The 19,178-nt window shown below is 35.7% G+C and overlaps 1 long non-coding RNA gene across 4 annotated transcripts in view; it reads right to left on the reverse strand.

The window, feature by feature from the left end:
* LOC123611366 overlaps positions 1–19,178 on the reverse strand; it is a 416,378-nt gene that overhangs the window by 27,076 nt on the left and 370,124 nt on the right. For all 4 annotated transcript variants that reach the window (XR_006718621.1, XR_006718620.1, XR_006718619.1 and 1 more), the window contains 2 exons: positions 8,771–8,929; positions 3,458–3,673 (listed from right to left, as the gene is read on the reverse strand). This is a non-coding gene — a long non-coding RNA (uncharacterized LOC123611366). The remainder of the gene's footprint in view (positions 1–3,457; positions 3,674–8,770; positions 8,930–19,178) is intronic.

Here is a 19,178-nt window from a genome sequence, read left to right on the forward strand (position 1 = left end):
AAACAACCTCCTAATTGGTTTTCCATCACTTCAATTTAGAATGATATGCCTAAAATCCAAATATTATCATATTACTCCCTGCTTAAAATCCTTTAGTGGCCTCCCTTTTTAGTCAGGCAAGACACTTTATGACCCCTTCTCATGCCTTACCACTCCCCCACCCATGCCCTCTTCCTACTATCTTTACTGAAATACTTTAAATTCCCAGAAGGCATTGGATCCTCTCCCTACTCCCCATCCCCCCAGGTTTTTGTACTCACTGCTCCATATCCCTGTTTCCCATACTCTTTGTTTGGCTGACTTCAACTCAGTTTACAGGATTCTGTTTAGATATCACTTCTCTAAGAAACCTTTCCCAAACCCCAGTGCTTGGGTTACATTTAAACTTCATGGTTCTCTAAAAAATTCTATCCCTATCATAATTTATCATCCTTCTGAATTTGCCTCTTTACTTGTCTTCTTGTCCATTAGGCTTAGGTTTTGTTTAATATTAAAAAATAATAACAGTGACTTAAACAAGTTGGAGGCTTATTTTTATTTATACAAAGGAAATCAATAAATGGGCAGTCCTGTGCTGGTGTGTCAACTTCAAAGTCATCATGTTTCTAGGACCCTTCTATTTTTCTAAACTTCCACAGCACACGGTTTCCATCCCTAGGTTGCCGCATGTCCAGGAGAACTCCAGCAATTATGTCTCCCTATCAGACAGTAGGAAAGAAGAGAAAGCAATGGATAAAAGATGGATTTACTCTGTTTAGTTTCCTTCTATAGCGCTTTCCTGGAAGTCTCACCCAATACCTTACCTTACTTTTTATTGTCTACCCCTAGCTACAGGGGTGACTGGGAAGTGTTACTTTTTCATTGGGCACATTGATGCTTGCCTTTACATGGTAAGGAAGAAGGGAAGGAGGGATTTTGAGTAGACAGCCAGCAATCACTGCTACGCTGGGCTATTTCTTCTTCAAGGGCAGGACTATTTGTTTTGTTTTGTTTTGTTTTGTTTTTTGCATTGTTCTCAGACCTGAGCAGCACACCACACACTGAGTAGATATTCAATAAGTATTCGCTGAGCCAAATGCATAAATGGTTTAAAAATAAAGAGTATAATATTGGCATGCTAACAGACTAGATTGTGCTTTCTCATATATGAAATAGAGAGTCTCCAAAGTTTTTCTTTTTCAAGTTGTGTAATTATTTTTTATTTTCTAAATAAAATGTTATCTAGAATCCGATATGGAGCAATAAAAGTGGAACGCTTGGGTTGGAGCCAAGCAGCCTGCATCTTGATTTGCTCTCCCCTTCTAGATTCCCCAGGAAGAGCCCTGTAATATCTTTTTAGTACTCCAGGCCTTCACAAATCACAATTTGAAGACAACTGGACTCATGATCCCACCAGCACAGGAATCTCTGAATTAAGGTACTATCGTATCATCAGGATATAATCAACCCAGCTTGTTATCGATAAAAGTTAAGCCAACTCTTTTGTCCCTGACAATGATGTCATCCATTCTTGGAATACTGAAATGCTATACCAAAATGCTGAAGTAAGAAAAGATGCAATTATAATGGCAAATGAAACATAACTTGGTGGTCTATATGGAATATTGAAAAGAAAACATACAGTCCTCTTCAGTTTCAATTTTGCCGGTTCTCAAGGTGTAACTCATATCCTAGTTCATCCATAAAGTCTTCACAGATATTCCCTGACTACCCACTTCTAAAGTAGATGTAGGGACTGGATGGAACTTGCCCATTAGATGCAGATCATGGAGTCAAGGGGAGATATAGTATAGAACACTGAGGAGTAAAGCTGGGATGAAAAAGTCAAGCAGACAGTGGGGAACAATTAATCTTCAGATGGTCAGAGAGGTGAAAATAAGTATGAAGCAAAAAGTTAAATACTAGCATAGAGTCAATGGATTTAAAAGAAAAGGTAGAAGAAAGTATGCAAAGTAGTTAGCATATAAGGCTTTTTATCGGTTAGCTCTGACCACCATTGTAATAGCTATGATTCACTTTAACTTTAATATATGCTAGCATTTTTAAAAATTTTTTTAATGTTTATTTATTTTTGAGACAGAGACAGAGTGTAACAGGGAAGGGGCAGAGAGAGAGGGAGACACAGAATCTGAAACAGTCTCTAGGCTCTGAGCTGACAGCACAGAGCCTGACGCGGGGCTCGAACCCACGAACTGTGAGATCATGACCTGAGCTGAAGTCGGACTCTTAACCGACTGAGCCACCCAGGCGCCCCAATGCTAGCATTTTGATGGGAATTTTACACATGTTCTTCTTAGTCTTCATACCAACTTTGAAAAACTGCTATTATTATCCCCATTTTTATCAACAAAGAAGCTGTGGCTTTAAAATTTTTTTTTTTATTTATTTTTTTTTCTCAACGTTTATTTATTTTTGGGACAGAGAGAGACAGAGCATGAACGGGGGAGGGGCAGAGAGAGAGGGAGACACAGAATCAGAAACAGGCTCCAGGCTCTGAGCCATCAGCCCAGAGCCTGACACGGGGCTCGAACTCACGGACCGCGAGATTGTGACCTGGCTGAAGTCGGACGCTTAACCGCCTGCGCCACCCAGGCGCCCCAGAAGCTGTGGCTTTAAAGAGATCAATTCTTCGTATCTTTGATGGGAAAGAAGGAACTATGAACTTGTGTTTCAGTATGTCTTAATCCAGTGCTGCTCTATGTTCTTTCCAACACCAAGATGTTGCTGTGATTGCTGAACTATAGTGCTCTCAGAAAGGATCTTCCTCTTTCATCAGTTTGGCTAATGGCTCTTCAGAGAGGTGTTTAAGACTGTTTCTGTAAATACAGCCTTTAGGGTGAGGACTGAAAAACTTGGTATTTAATGGTAATTATTTCTATTTACTCTTACCTTATGAACTCAGAAGTCTGCACAAACATTGACTCATAAATTGTGAGGTAATGGGTGCTAAACAACATTGACATTTATTATTTTCATAGTATAGTCTATCTCCTTCTTTGATCGTCTCCAAAATATACCATCACATTCCTATTGGAAGAATCTCCTTTCATCGTTCAGAAAGGGTCCTGTTTCAGTGGGCAAGGACCTTCTACTGGGACCCCCTCCTGGGGGTTAAATTATGAATTTAAATAGTAGTTAATCAAGGAAACAAGATGCTACAGTTGTCCTGCCCCCACTGACCTATATAGTTACATCTTTCTCATCTTACATTTTCCTGTTTCCTCACTGCCTGGATCTCCACTCCCATCCATCACTAGAAACCAGGTTGAACCCAGCAGTGACTAAATTTCTGAACCATCTCACTCCAACTAATTCATTGGTTGCTGATTGACTGAAAGGCTAACTTTTCCCTTTTAGACTATTTCTGTAAAGTTCACCAGTGAATCATGTGTCATCAAATGGCCACTGAGTCTCCTTAACAGAGAGACAAATGTTACCAAAGTAGAAGCAGTTGTACCTTTTCCTGGAGAAGTTGTTAGAAAGTGTACAAAGCTTTCCACAGCTGTACAGGACTGCACCTGGAGTGGTTCAAGGCTCTATTATATCAATTTTCTGAAATATTCTTCTGGTTTGGCCTCCTGCTCAGAGGAGGAATGTCTTGGGCTCCTTCCCACCAGCATCTCTTTCCTTCCTTCTGGCTGAGAACCATCCCCAGCCTTCTGGGCACTGATGCCTTCAATAACAAGGTGGCATGTGAAATAAGAAACAACTAACTCAAGATTTTATAATTAATTAGATTAATTAATCATGTAATTTAAAGTGAATAATTTACTTTCATCTGAATTATTCAAATGTTTTAAATTTGATGGATTTTTTTTGGTAACTTCAATTATATGAATCATTGGCTCGAGTTATTCTGGGTGAATAGAGATTGCCTACATTTTTAAATACAATAGGTCCAACATGTAAGAATTTGATTTTGAAATCCTATGCTACATGAATTTCAAGCCCCTCTCAGGAATATATGGAGCAAGGAGAAAAAAAGGACTTATTGTTATTTTGAATAGTTCAGCCAGTCTTCACTGGATTGTTAGTATTTTTCATTTTTTTGACATATGATTAACTAATTTTCTTCCATGCCTGTAATGATTTATGTTTTTATATGCGATCATTTCTTTGGTTATCCTTACACTCTTAGTATAGTGTTGGGCACATCCATGGCACTAGTAAAAATGTACTTTGAAACTGATTTTTTTAAATAAAATATTCTAGGGGCACCTGGGTGGCTCAGTTGGTTAAGCATCTGACTTTGGCTCATGTTATGATCTCGCAGTTCATAGGTACAAGCCCCGCATTGGACTCTGTGCTGACAGCTCACAGCCTAGAGCCTGCTTCAGATTCTGTGTCTCCCTTTCTCTCTGCCCTCCCACCACTCATGCTCTGTCTCTCTCTGAAAAATAAATAAAAAAACATAAAAAATATTTAAGGTTTAAAAATAAAATATTCTAGTGTGTGGATTATGATAAATACCAACTTCTCCTACTGGCCACTAGTGATAATAGTAGGATATATTCTCATGGAACACTTAGAGTAGGATTTTGTTTTGTGATGGACTTTCTTAAAGATAAGCAAATAATGGGCTATTTTAAAAGCTTCAAACACTTATGTTAAAATACATCTGTTTCTTAATTGCCCTGAAAATCTTTCCCAGTCTGGGTGTTGTAAGTGGGGCTTCCCTAAAAATAAGCAAGAGTTCAAAATTGGCCACAAATAAGCCCAAAGAGAATAAATTTAAAATGTGCCTCCCTGCCATCTTGCAATGTTCTTACAGTAAATGGGAAATGCTATGCCCCCTCCCTTAACTATTCTTTGGCTGATGGCTTTTCTTGGGAATATATTTTCCTAGAGAAATCCTACGAATGGTTGTTTCCTTGAAAGGGCGTGTGCTTTTGCTGGTGAATGTTGATATAGGAAGAAGATGAAAGAAATGTGAAGGGCTAGAAAGGCCCCACAGCTGGTGTAGGGGAAGGGGCAGGGAGAGATTCATGTTTGTTGAGTCCCTATTTTAGCTAAGTGCTAACATCTAACATAATTTTTACTCTGTTAGATGATATTATTGCCCATTTTATTGATGAATCACTGAAAATTAATGAAATTGCCTAAATTCACTTTTCTTTCAGAAAAAAGGGAAGAATTTGAAGTTAATAGATTGAAAACAGAATAGTAAGTCTGTTAAGAAGGAACACCTATGCTGCTTCTCTTCGTCAGCCTAGAAGCAGGTCACATGGGGTTGGATCTCACTTGGGCAGACATGAGCCCTACACACCAGCTTCATCTCCTCCTGATGGGAGATGTCTGATGTCTAATTAACAGAGGACTATGCTTTTAGTACCATAATCAGAGAGGAAGGTTCACATGTAAATACCCTGAAGAAAGGCAGCACATAGCTTTCAATTAACACTCAAGTGTTAATAACAATTATGCTACTATACTTACCAAGCATATGGTGAGCACTTGACATATAATTTCTATTTGATTCATAATCACCTTAAAAGTGTTATTTCCATGGTAAATATGAAGCAATTATAACTTAGAGTAAATTATTATCACAAGGAATGGAAAGGCCAGTATTGGACACCAAATCTTTTTTTTTCCTTTACTCCCTATAATTTATTTATTTTATATAATTTATATTCAAGTTAGTTAGCACATGGTGCAACAATGATTTCAGGAGTAGATTCCTTAAGCCCCTTACCCATCAAATCTCTACTCTTAAATGCAGTAGTAATCACGTTTCAGCGTCGCATGTGAAATTAAAAGTGATTATTACCTGGACATTTACTGGGTTTTTTGACCACCTGACCCCAAAGGGGTATTGTTTTTTTGGTAACCTTACCCTCATTTTCCTACTCTCAGTACAAGTGCTTTTTAGTGGTTGACTCCATTTTCAGAAACAGAAGTTGCCCCAGATGAGTCTAAAACTGGTCAGCTCGCACCATCTTCTTGGCCATAGTTATTGGTTCAAGATGGGCATTAATGGAAATGAGAACTGATAAAACACAGAACTAACATTTGGGCTTCTGAGAAAGAGACACTTTATCTATTTCTTGCAGATTTGATAGTATGAGTGTGAAGTCGGGTGCCACAGTTATTTTGTGATGATCAGGATGAGTCTAAAGCTGCCAATGCCTACCACCTAGAACATGGGAATGGAGAATGGCACAACTAGTCCTTATGAGTCAGAATAGAGAGATGAATCCTGATGGTCATTTGTCCCTGATTCAGACTCTACCAGAAGATATCATTATTGAAATACTCTACAATTATATGAGACAATGCGTTCCTTTTTTTGTTTATGGCAATTTGAGTTTCCTATTGTTTGGGAGTGAACAAATCCTGATATTTTAATTTTACTCAAAAGCACTAACCATAAAAGCAATTATTACACTAGTTAATAGACTACACTAAAATTAAGCCCTTATCCATGTGAAAAGTCATCATAATTTGGAAAACAAGATCCCACACAGTAAAAAATATATAACACAAAAAATTGAAGGATTAGTATCCAAACTATGTAAAGAATCTTACAAATCAGAACATAATGACAGAAAAAGTAACACATTCATTTTTGTAATAAAACTGGCATATATGCACAAAAATTGTTTTTAAAGGATTTAAATGAAATGTGATTTCCTGTTAATACCACACCTCCATTCTCCTTGCCCAAAGATATACATTTTTGATCTTTTCTCTTTGCATTATTCTCTTGGTTAAACCAAAATATATACTAACATGTATTCTTCATATCAGTAAAACTGTATCATGGTATGGGTATGCATATGAGGAAGGACCCCTCAGCCTGGCTGTTCCACACACAGTACATACCCCCTAGCCAATCTCTCTCTAAAAATGTTGACTTAGAGGGGCACCTGGGTGGCTCAGTTGGTTAAATTTCTGACTCCTGGTTTTGGCTCAGGTCACAATTTCATGGTTGGTGAGCTTGAGCCCTGCATTGGGCTCTGCGCTGACACTGAAGCCTGCTTGGGATTCTCTCTTTCCCTCTCTCTCTGACCCTCTGGCAGGGCTCTCTCTCTCTCTCTCTCTTGCTCTCTCTCTCTCTCAAAATAAATTAATAAAATTAAAAAAATTTATTTAAACATGTTGACTTAGAGATGATGGGCTTTCCCCTCAGCTGCAGGAATCCTGTGTGCTCTGAGAGTAGCCTGTTTTCTCAATTCAGTCTTCAGCCTTTCAATGTGATCTCCGGAACCTTGTCAAAATAATCAGTGCAATAATTTCACCCCTTTCAATTGTCAGTGTTGCTATCAATTCAATGTCAGTGGTACACCTTTATTTTTATTTCCATGGGATCTAAGGAAGAGAGGTAAACATATTTCCCCAGTCTTTAATTTGGAAGCTATGGTAAGCAGATTTCTCAGATGGCCCCCAAATTCTCATCCCCTGGTATACGTGCTCCTCCTGGTTATCAGGCAACACTAATCTAGGTGTTGTTGGAAGTGATTTTGCAGATGTAAAGTCCCAAATCAGCTCATGTCAGATTGTCTGGATGGGTCTCATCTAATCACACTAGATCCTAAAATTTGAATCAAGAGGTCAGAAATGGAGGAGGCCAGAGATCTGAAGCACAGGAAGGAGTCTATGCACCATCACTGGCTTGAAAATGGAGGGGGCCATGTAGCAAGGAGTGCAGGTGATCTCCAGGAGTTGAGAGTGGTCCCCAGCTGACAGTCCACAGGGATACATTGCCCCCAGTCCTACAATCACTAAGAATGAAATTCTGCAAACAACCTGAATGAACTTAGAAGCGGATTCTTCCTCAGAACTTCCGGAGGGCAAATCAGTCCAACTGATCTTGATTTCAATTTTTAAGCCATGAGCAGAAAGCCTAGCCACATCATGCCTGGACTTAAGAACTGTGAAACTAACAAATGGATGTTGTTCTAAGTCACTGAGTTTGTGGCAACTTTTACACAGCATAGAAAATGAATAAAAAGTCTAACTTCAAATACCAATCTCAGAAGTTCTGTCCTTTAAAAAAGTTCCACAGGTATTAACCTCTCAGGTTAAATGCTGGAATTGTACTCTACTGTCTGAAAGCAAGTCTCCTGCGGTAGATTGGTTAGTGAAGAAGCACCATGGTACTGGATCAGGGTCATGATCTTTTCTCACAAGAGGAAATTTCTCAGGAGTTTTAGAAGCCTTGAAGGTTGAGAAAAACTGAGAGTCCTGCCTGGATGGTGAACTTTTTGTCAGGTTGAACTCTAGACATTCATTCATTCAATAAGCATTTGTGAGCATCGACAGCACTCCAGGTACAATAGTCTATTGGATAAAACTTGTGCAAACAACATGCAGTAAATACTGTAATAACCTTGCTAGTCAAAGTGCGAGGCACTTGGGAGTATCCTAAAAGTACTGAATCTCAGACCTCACAAGAGATCTACTGAATCAGAATCTGCATTTTAACGACACCCAGAAGATTTGTTGTTTTTCTTTTAATGTTTATTTATTTTTGAGAGAGAGAAACAGAGTAGGGAAGGGGCAGAGAGAGAGAGGGAGACACAGAATCCGAAACAGGTTCCATGCTCCGAGCTGTCAGCACAGAGCCCGATGCAGGGCTTGAACTCACGAACCGTGAGATCATTACCTGAGCCAAAGTTGGAGGCTTAACCAACTGAGCCATCCAGGCACCCCAAGTCAGCTTCAGTCTTATAACAATAATATTAAACATAGTCTAAGGAAGAGATATTTTCTGTCTCTTAGAAATTAAGGTGATATAACTGATTACTAATAGCATAATAATCATTACCTTTGGCCAGTAGGTTAACTCTGAACTTTATCCACAATTAAAAAAAAAATGTTTTTCTTGACATTTCTATTGTCCCGTCCAGCTTGCAACACATTTCATCTATTACATTCTTCATATAGCTCAGCTAATCTTCAGACTAAGAAATTATTTTGATTTATCCTAAAGAAAAGAATAGAGAGGATTTTGTGGAGATGGAACGGAGAGAGAGGACATATGTGAGCAATAATGGATAGAGCATCAGAAAGTCAAATCAAGTAAGACTGAGGGCATTATTGCAATAGATAGATGGGTTGGTCTGAGTGATTTATACATCACTTCTACACTAAAATTACTTGGAAGTTATTAAGATGGTGGGATAAACACTTGTTGAATCTGAACTATCAAATTAAATGAACTTTCATTAATTGCGTCTACCTGTAGTACCTGACTCTGCCTTTCCAGAAACGCTTCTCAAATCAAACATAATTGTAGATACATGAAGATATAATTCATTTAGTATACCGCTAATCTGAAAGATTACTGTTCTATATCCAGGATGATCATAAATCTCTGGGGGAGAGATGTTTATATTTCTTTTGTATTCCAAATAACTATTTACCATATGAAAGGCATGCTTCCAATAAATGCTTATTGATTAATGAGTAAATAATTAAATATTATGGAAAAGATATATAGCTGATAATTTTAGCCTCTTAATAGGTGCTTTGGCCCTAGGTCTTTACATCCTGACTTGCCCTTGAGTCACACACATCGGCCAATCTATGAAATTAAGCCTTGAGTTTCCAATGGATTATGGTAATTATTTGAAGCTCTTTTTCCTAGCTATTTCCACATTGATGAAGCACATTCTCAGAGGTTTCAGAATTGTGCTGCTGGAGGTTCAGATAGTTTTGATCAGAACACCCTCCTTCAGGTGGTCCCCAGAAACTGAACTTCTAGTCCTGGCTTTCCAGTTGACACCTAACTGAACCTATGAATTTCATGTGTGGGAAGGGGATTGTTTGACTTTGGCAAACTCTTTTCAAGCATTTTAGCTTTAATGTGCCTATCAATGTTGATTTTAAAGAAGCATTATTATTAAGGATCAATAGCTTTGGAGGATTAAGTAATGGGTCAATCTTTCCCCTTCTACATGCCTCTAGATACATGAATATTCTTAGAAGCTAGAAAAAATTTGCCTTTGCTAGCCTTGTAATATATTGATTTCATTGCCTGTAGTCAGATAGGCCTGACTTAGCCTTCCATTATTTTTTTCTCAGTAGCTGACATATCAAAATCCATACTATTTTATTTTGTTTTGTGGAAAGGTAATATAGTAGAAACATGACAACTGAAGGCTTCTTCTGAATAGATGGGAATGATTTCTACCAAGCATACAGACATTTGGTGGTTTCCTGCCATTTGTAACTCCATAGTCTCTGTACCTCACTGAATTTGGTTTGAGTCAATGATTGTAATAAGAGTGTAGTAATACAAGTTAAACACTCTCTAAGAGGAATATTGTATTTCATGATACTATTTGCACCTGGGAATTAACTGTTGCTCAGACCAGTAAAGCAGATAATCACATAACAGCTTCTTTAGAGTATAATATTGATCTTTCCCTATCTCTGCTACCATTTTAATAGGAGACACATTTAACTTTGAGTTTCACATTGAGTCATAAAAGTTACCGGAAAAAGGTACCTAGCATAATTAAAAAGTCATCTTGTACTTTATTGCAATATAAGCACAAGGTTCCAATACATTACAAATTCAGCTTAAATTTTATACTAATATTGGCTGAGTTTTGTGTCTTCTGTTTTATGTATATTGGGCTCCCCTCAGTCTGAAAGAAATGGTTTTCTTGTAGGATAATAATGAACACCATGACATAATGACTTCATGACTTCCTGTCAGAAACCTTGCTGCTGGAGCTTGATGTAATGAAAATCGGATTTTTATACAACTTAATTAACTGTTATCTCCCATTCTCTCCATGTAGTAAAATTAAATGAAATTTCTTCCTTAAATGATGGAAATGCAATCTCTTTAATGGAAAAGTTTAATAAATAAATGTTAATTAATAAATGTAAAACAGCATACTAATTTCTTATTTTTTAAAAAAGTATTTTATTAAATAAAAGATGCATTTAATTTGGAAAGAAAGATGTATTTAATTTAGAAAGAAAAAAGTTAATTTCCAGGGGAAAAAGTCTGCCTTTAGATATATGATTTGGTAGCTCATGAAAAATATTGGAGTTTTTTCCCCTGAGACCTGATCTCTCAAACTACATTATCCTTACCTCAGAGTCCAATTGTTTTGTATACTGAATAAATTAATAAAAGAGATGTAAGGTTTCTTTAAAAGAATCTTTGACACACCTTAATTCAAGAAAAGAAGCAACTTAAAGAGAATTTTTTTTTTAGGTAATTTTAATGATTAACAATTGTTTGGGCAAAGAATTCATTTCTCAAATGCTACTACTTCGGTTGGTTTAATAAAACAAGGAAATTCGTAAGACATCATTTTTACAGTTTTGTTTATGTTTATTTATTTATTTTGAGAGAGAGAGAACACGTGTGTGCAAGAGTGAGCAAGTGCAAGCAGGGAGGGGCAGAGAGAGAGGAGAGAGAGAATGCTAAGCAGGTTCTATATTGATACCTCAAGAACCTGAGCAGAAATCAAGAGTTGGTTGCTTACCCAACTGAGCTATCCAGGCACCTGCAGCATGCCTCAATAGGTTAAGTGTCTGCCCTTTGATTTTGGCTCAGAACACAGTCCCAGGATCCTGGGATCAGGCCCCTCTTCGGGCTCCACCCTGTACATGGAGCCTACATGGAGCTTGCTTGAGATTCTCTCTCTCTCTCCATCCCTCTCCCCCACTCATGTTCTTTCTCTCTCAAATAAAAAAAAATTTTAAATAAATACTATGTTTGAACATCACATGTTTTAGAGCTACTCATGAGTGCAATAGGTAGGGAAATAAAATAACCAATGTAAATATTTGAAAAGATTAAATGGCATTATCTTGTTTTGCAAATTACATGATATAAATCTGAGGGATTCTAGTAAAACTAACTTATAGAATGATAAAGAAGACTAAATACACTGCTGTATACCAATTGATTGTATACAAGATTGATAGTTTTTCTGTATACTAGTAATAAATACATAGAAATTAAAACTTAAAATACCTTTTGTGTCTAGTTTCTTGCACTTCCATAATGTTTCCAAAGTTCATCAGTGTTGTAGCATGTATCAAGTTCATTCTTTTTAAGTAAAATTCTATTGTATGAATAGTCCTATACTTTGTTCATCTATTATATTTTGATGGACACTTAGGTTCTTCCTAGAATTCATTCCTTTTTATAGCTTAATATTTCACTGAATGGATATACCACATTTTGTTTATCTATTTTTCAGTTGATGGACATTTGTATTGTTTTCACTTTTTGGATATTATAAATAATGCTACTATGTACATCTACAAACAATTTTTTTGTGAACATGTTTTCAGTTATTTTGGGTATATACAGAGGACTGTAATTTCTGGGTCATGTGGTAAATTCTATTTAACTTTTTGAGGAAATGCTGGACTTCTCTACAGTGGCTACACCATTTTACATCTCCAGCAGTAATGTATGATGGTTCCAATTTCTCCATACCCTCATTAATACTTGTTCTCTTTCTTTCTTCTTTCTTTCTTTCTTTCTTTCTTTCTTTCTTTCTTTCTTTCTTTCGTCAACCTAATGTATATTAAATAGTATCTCATTGTGGTTTTGATTTGTATTTTCCCAATGATTAATGATGTTGAAAATATCTTTCCATATGCATATATCTTCTTTGGGAAAATGTCTGTTCAAATTCTTTCCCTTTATTCAACTTGGGTTATTTGTCTTTTTATTATTGAGCTCTAAGTGATCTTTATATATTCTAGATATTAGACTCTAATCAGATATATTATCTCCCATTGCAGGGGTTATCTTTTTACTTTCTTGATACTATCTTTTCATGTACAAAAGCTTTTAATTTGATGAAGTCTAATGAACGATTTAATTTTTAAGAAACTAAATAAGGGGGCACCTGGCTCAGTCGGTTAAGTGGCCAACTCTTGATTTTGGCTCAGGTTCATGAAGTTCGTGAGATGGAGCCCCTCAATGGGCTTTATGCTGAGCTGTGGGGTCTGCTTAAGATTCTCTCTCTCTCTCTCTCTCTCTCTCTCTCTCTCCCTCCCTCTCTCTCTCTCCCTCCCTCTCTCTTTCTCTCCCCACCCCCCCCACCGTCCCTCCCATGTTTGTGCTCTCTCAAAAAAAAAAAAAAAAAGAAAGAAATGTAATAATGAAGAGCATTTCATTTTTACACACATATTAAACATTATAGGTCTCTTCATTTCTGTGAGTACACAATTGCTATCTGTTAAACATTTTCCTCCAGCTCTGAGATCTTCCTAACATTTTGTGTGTGTGTGTGTGCGCGCGCACATGCACACACGTAGTTCTGCTAGTGACAAGGTCCTTCAGGTTTTATTTATCTGATAATGTAATGGAGGGAGGTGAGATAATTAGCTTTACTATTTAAAATCTCTGTACTGTAATGTTTTACTTTTTACAAGCTTCTTTTAGTACTATCAAACAATAAGAGTTTAAAAAGAAAAACATTTAATTTCAACAAGGGTTGAATTTATTCATTAAGACAATCTTCTTATATTAACAGGTTACTCATTACAAAGAAAAGAGATAACAAAATTTTGTTTGATCTCTTAATTTTTTCCAGCTTACTAAGTTTTTTGTCCCTCTATGCACTAATGTTAGCTATTCCTCAAAAACTCACTTATTTAATATATTCTAAAAAATACATCTACTAAGGCATTTCTGAGAGGGGCAAATAAAGTCAAGATGGGAAAAAGATTCAAAGAAAATTAGGTCAACCAGTTCTATTATTATGATTACATGAGTGGAAAGGTTTCAAAATGGAACTTATTTTCTAACTTACTATTCTTTAATGTCAAATTTTCTTACATAGATTCAATGATAATGGTAAGAGCATGGGATGATGTTGATAATATAAAGTAACTTTAAAGAGTAAGAGAAGTTCTACAGAGAAAAAAGGTTGAAAGCAATATAAAAGTATTCTAGTCTCCCAGACACTTGAGAATTATTCATAATGCTACTTTTCATGGTGCTATCATGATACTAATTATTCATGATGCTATCATAGACATTTCCTGTATGCAGTCTGGAGGAAGAAGTAGAAAAGTAATTCAGTTTTATTATTTAGGCTATTTATAGTCTTAGGTGAGCAACTGGTATTTCACAAAGTGAGTTATGTTTTGACAGATTGAGGTTCTTCATGTAGGTGATGAAAAAAGATAATTAATTTCTAAAAGTGAATTTAATCCACATAGGCAACTTATCCGTACGTTGCAATTTGAAGGAGGAATGGTACTGTGAAGTGAAAGATTTGTTATTTCTATCCTCTGTAACTGGATGATTTATTTTGTAAGTGCGTGTATATTACCTGTAGTGTAGCAACACTGGACATAAAATTAGAATACATAATTTTGAGTCTTGGATTTTTTCTTAATTAGTGGGATAAGCATGAGTAAGTCATTTAAGCATTTCTAAACTGAGGAGAACCTGGGTGCCTCAGTCGTTTAAGTGTCCAACTTCGGCTCAAGTCATGATCTCACAGTTCATGGGTTTGAGCCCTATGACAGGCTCTGTGCTGTGTGCTGACAGCCGACCTATCATATAAGATTAATGAGAGATCAAAATAAGATAATGTTTATAAAGGCAGTTCATAAAATTCTATACAAATAAATGTATCATTATCCCCTCACTCATCATTGTACCATTCTCTATCCATGGGCTTATTCTTTAATGATTATCCTTATGATATTTTTCTGAATATAAAAGTCATATTTTCTGTAAGCAAAAATACAAATAATTAAATACCTCCACCAAATAATAAATGTTTGGTTACCTTTCCATCTAATTATTACTGGTAATTATAGATAGCTTTTTAAAATGTGTATTATTAAATATATGATCTTCATAGCATTTCATTATGTTTTATTTGGCATTACACTATGAATATTTTCCCATGTCCTTAACTATACTTTAAGCAATCTAATGACTGTATAGTATGTCATCATATAGTATACAACCTATTTAATTGGTTCTCTCGGGTCAAACATTTATAGTTTAAGACTTTTGTGACATACTCCCAAACTATTCTTACTTACTATTTCATCATCAACATTTCACAATAAAAGAGGTCTATTTCTTAATGGAAACCCCACCCCAAACTGAGTATTATATAATTTTTCTTACTACATTGTTATCTTAAATTGATTTTAATAATTTATGTGAACTATTGCAATAGCTTCATAAATTATCTTCTCTTTCTACCCTTACTATCAATAAATTCTCATAACAGTAACCTTTAAATTTTAAATTATGAAATATTTTTACCAGATTTTAATTTAGATATAACTTACATATAAAATTTGCAATTTAAAGTATATGATTCAATGGTTTTTAGCCTATTCACAAGATGGTGTAACCATTACCACAGTCCAATTGAAGAATTTTTTTATCAAAAGTACTTCATACCTATTAGCAGTCACTTCCCATTCCTTTTTCTTCCATTCTCTGTCAATGACTAATCTAATTTTCATCTCTATGATTTTGCCTGTTCTGGATATTTCATATAAATGGAATCCTAGAGAATGTGGCTGTGCAGGAAAAAGCACATCAGGCTTAGGTTACCCAAACTGTGCACATGACCAAGAAAGGTCTATTTTCAGAATTACCCCTTGGCCAGCTCCTGGGACCTGAGTTCTGAGCCCTTGCAGTGTTCAACCTGGTAACTCTTTGTATGCCAGCAGACTTGGACCATGCTGTATCATTTGCCTGTATACTTTATGTTAACTATATGATTAGTGTGAAACCTATTTTTTTGCTCTGCAGATCTGGAGTCTGAGTAGCTGAATGTGAGTACATGAGTAGCTGAATCTGAGTAGCCTATGTGACTGACCCTGAGTAAAAATCCTGGATATCAAGGCTCATGTCAGCCTCCCTAATGGACAACACTTTGCATCTGTTGTCACAGACATCTGTTGCTGTGAGAATTAAGTGCATCCTATGTGACTTCACCAGAGGCGTTCACTTGGAAACTTACACATGGTTTCTCCTCAACTTCATCATATGCACTTTTTCCTTTTGCTTTTCATTGGCATTCTTTTCTGTAGTAAATCAAAACCATGAATAATATAACAACATCTGGTTCTTTTGAGTTTTTCTAGTGAGCCATCAAGTCTGAGGATGGTCTTGGGAACCACTGACAGAGGGAATTTAGTGTTTGGCTTCTTTAATTTAGTATAATGTTTTCAAGGTTTATCCATACCATATGTATGAGTACTTTGTATCTTTTTTTATTTCTGAATAATATTTCATTGTATGGATATACCATATTTCGTTTATGAATTTATCTGTTAATGGACACTTGGGTTATTTCTACTTTGGGGATATTATGAACAGTACTGCTATGAAAATGCATGAAAAAGTTTTTTCTGTGAACTTATGTTTTCAATTTTCTTTTGTATATAACTAGGAGTGGAATTGCTGGGTCATATGGTAACTCTATATTTAACTTTTTGAGGACCTGCCAAATTGTTTTTCACAGTAATGCATCATTTTACACTCTTACCAGCAATGTATGAGAGCTCCAATTTCTCCACATCCTCACCAACCCTCGTTTTCTTTCGTTTTTTATTATGACCACCCTAGGGGGTGTGTATCTTGTGGTTTTGATTTGCATTTCCCTAGTAAATATGGATGTTGAGCATCTTTTCACATGATTATTGGTTGCTGTATATCTTCTTTGAAGAAACACCTACTCAGATCCTTTGCTCATCTTTAAATTGGGTTATTTGTCTTTTTATTGTTGAGTTGTAAGAGTTCTTTATATATTCTGGATACCAGACCTTTATTATATATATGACTTACAAATATTTTCTCCCATTGTGTGGGTTCTCTTTTCATTTACTTGATGGTATCCTTTGAAGCACAAACAGTTTTAATTTTGATGAATTTATTTTTTCTTTTGTTTCTTGGGCTTTTGATGTCATATACACACTATATTAAACATTCAGAAAAAAATAATATGGCATGTAATTATGTACTCACAACAGTTAACATTTTTCTGCAGTATTTGTGTTTTTTTAGAAAGTAACATGTGTCTTAACATCCATCTTTTCCTGTTTTTGTTTTCACTCAGAGTATACAAAAATCCTGAAGCTATATGTACCATTTCCTCCTAAATTATTTTCAATAATTTTATGATATGGGTAAAAATCTTCAGTTAATTATAGCATTATTTTATTGTATAAAACATTTACATAAATGGCATCATGTGCCTAGCTTTTTATAATGTTTTTCTCTATATTAATGTTTTAAAAATTTATTCACATTCCCATGTAGATCTTATTTTCACCTCTGTATTGTGTTCAATTATGTAAATAAATTAGTTTATGTTTTTTCATTTTCTACAAATGTAAGATTAGGTTGCTTTCAATTTTTTTCTTCTATAAATAATGCTTTCATGTGCATTTTTGTACATGTCTCTAAGCGCACAAGGGGAATCTTTTGGGGCGGGGGAGAGGGCAAGCGGGGGACAGGCTCTGCACTGACAGGCTGAAGCAAGGAGCCTGATGCAGGGCTTGAGCTCATGAACTGCGAGATTATGACCTGAGCTGAAGTCGGGTGTTCAACTGACTAAGCCACCCAGGTGCCCCACAAGGGGGAACATTTTTAATGCTATCTACCTAAAAGTAAAATTATTAGATTAAAAATATACTTATGATAATTTTACTATAAATTGCCAAACTGCTCTGTATAATAATTTATATCCAACTAGCAAAGTATGAGTCAAGATATTTCTACTTGTTCATTGACATTTTGTTAGACTTGTAAATGTTTACTAATGAGATAGTTATAACTTCATATCTCATCAAATTATAACTTTAATTAATCTGGGGGCACCTGGGAGGCTCAGTCAGTTAAACCTCTGACTCTTGATTTCAGTTTAGGTCATGATCTCATTGTTGTGAGGTCAAGCCCTACACAGACTCTGCTGACAGTATGGAGCCTGCTTGGGATTCTCTGTCTCCCCCTCTCTCTCTACACCTCCCCTGCTCATGTTCTCTCTCTTTCTCAAAATAAATAAATAAACCTTTAAAAATAATTGGAATTCCTAAATGTCCATCAACTGATGAATGGATAAAGAAATTGTGGCTTATATACACAATGGAGTACTACATGGCAATGAGAAAGAATGAAATATGGCCCTTTGTAGCAACGTGGATGGAACTGGAGAATGTGATGCTAAGTGAAATAAGCCATACAGAGAAAGACAGATACCATATGGTTTCACTCTTATGTGGATCCTGAGACACTTAACAGAAACCCATGGGGGAGGGGAAGGAAAAAAAAAAAAAAAGAGGTTAGAGTGGGAGAGAGCCAAAGCATAAGAGACTCTTAAAAACTGACAACAAACTGAGGGTTGATGGGGGGTGAGAGGGAGGGGAGGGTGGGTGATGGGTATTGAGGAGGGCACCTTTTGGGATGAGCACTGGGTGTTGTATGGAAACCAATTTGACAATAAATTTCATATATTGAAAAAAAATAATTGGAATTAATCTGTTTATTAGTAAGATTGGTCCTCATATTTACTGGTTATTGAATTTCCTTTCTTATAAAATTTTTGTTCATATTATTTGACCATTCTACTACTGCTTTTGCTCCTGAGAGCTTCTTATAGATTTGTTACAGTTTTTAATATATTCTGGATATTAATGCATCACCAGTTGCATGCATTGCTCGTACCTGCATTTTTATTTTTATGCTATTCTTTCCAAAGAGAAGCTTTAAATTTTAGTTTATTAGTCTTTTTCTTTATGATTTGTTTTCTGTGTATTTTGAAACACTTATTATGAAACCCTTCCATACCCCAACTTCATGAAAATATTATCTTATATTTCCCTAAAATTTTGAAAGATTTTATTTTATGTTTGGGTTATTAACCCATCTTGATTTGAATTTCGCATACAGTATGCACCAGGTAATTAACTTTATTTTTCCATAGAGACAGTCAAGCATTACAGCAGTATTAATAAAGTAGTTTACCATTATACATCTTGGCTGATAGGTTATTTCATTTGTATAAGAAATTCTCAAGTATAAATTATGTTTCTCCATTAAGTTATTGAATACCTTACACTAAATCTATCCTTTGATTATATATTTTATTGTTCTTGTGAATGGCATCTTATTACTATTTTAATTTTAATGGGATTTGCTATTTATGTTTTTTGTGCTTAATTTGCATTCAGAAAGCTATCAGTGCTATTAAAAATTTCTTCCT

Source organism: Leopardus geoffroyi, chromosome C2 (assembly GCF_018350155.1).
Source record: "Leopardus geoffroyi isolate Oge1 chromosome C2, O.geoffroyi_Oge1_pat1.0, whole genome shotgun sequence".
Taxonomy (NCBI): domain Eukaryota; kingdom Metazoa; phylum Chordata; class Mammalia; order Carnivora; family Felidae; genus Leopardus; species Leopardus geoffroyi.